Here is a 1,076-nt window from a genome sequence, read left to right as displayed (position 1 = left end):
GATCGGCTTTGACTGCATGGCTAGACCAGGTGAGGGTGGCTGATGGGTCTTAATGATCCCTTGGTGAGTCAAGGACTTCCTCTGCGTGCCAAGACAGGCGAAGGAGACCAAGAGCGGGTCCAGTGGTCAAGAAGGCAGTTTCTGCATGTGGGGGGCAAGATGGGGCTCGTCCACCTGGGAAGGAAGCCCACCTAGAAGAAGGGAAACCCTGATCCTAAGTCTCTGCTGGCTTCCAGGATCTCTTCAGGAGAAGAAAAGGCTCAGGAGTAAACCCTCCACAAATCTGGAGTGAGTCCTAAGGCAGCTGGATGGCACCTTGTACGCCTCCTTCTGGCAACTCCTGCAGCCAAGCTGGTGCCAAACGCCTTGCCCTGCTTTCCTTGGAACACCTCGGCGAGGTTGTCATCTGGCAGCCCAGGACCTCCGTGCCAGGAAGGGCACCTGGCTTTACATCACCCCTGGAGGCACACTCCATTGTCTCTCGAGACGGACGGATGCCATCAAGCAACCGATAACACTGTATGCTTGTAATAGATCTTTTAATATACAAAGAGTCTTTTTTTCTATTAATGTTGAATGCTTTTCAATTTCTCGGTTCCCCTCCTTCCCCTTGTGCGTTTCGAGCTGCTCTTCTTTCCCTCTTCCCCCTTCCTTGAGCCCCGGCAGCAGAAAAGAGCCGGGGCAAACGAAGGGAGAGCCAGAGGAATCCTGGGCGGCGTCGCGCTGCCTCTTCGAAGGGTGCTCCTCCTGCCGGGCGCGACGGAGCCGGAGCTGCTGCCCGCCCAGCCGCCGCCGCCTCGGGAGCCCGGCTCGGCGCGCCCCGCCGGAAGAGCCGCCCCCGGGGATCCCGACGGGGCCCTTCCCTCGCCCTGCTGGGCGGGCGGGGAGCCGAGCGGGGCTTCGCCTCAGGCGCCCTCCCGCCTCCCGACCCGCTCGCCGCCCCGCCGTCTCCCTCGGCCGCGGCTCGCCTTGCGCGACACCAGCGCCCCCGCCCCGCCCGCGTCAGCCGCTCGCTGCGCGTCTGAGGCGGAGGCGGCCGCGCCAAGGACGGCGGCGGAGGGAGCGGCGGAGCCGGG

This window comes from Podarcis filfolensis, assembly GCF_964270895.1.
Source record: "Podarcis filfolensis genome assembly, chromosome: 13".
In the NCBI taxonomy this organism is placed as follows: Eukaryota; Metazoa; Chordata; class Lepidosauria; order Squamata; family Lacertidae; genus Podarcis; species Podarcis filfolensis.
Note: the sequence above shows the minus strand (reverse complement) of the source record.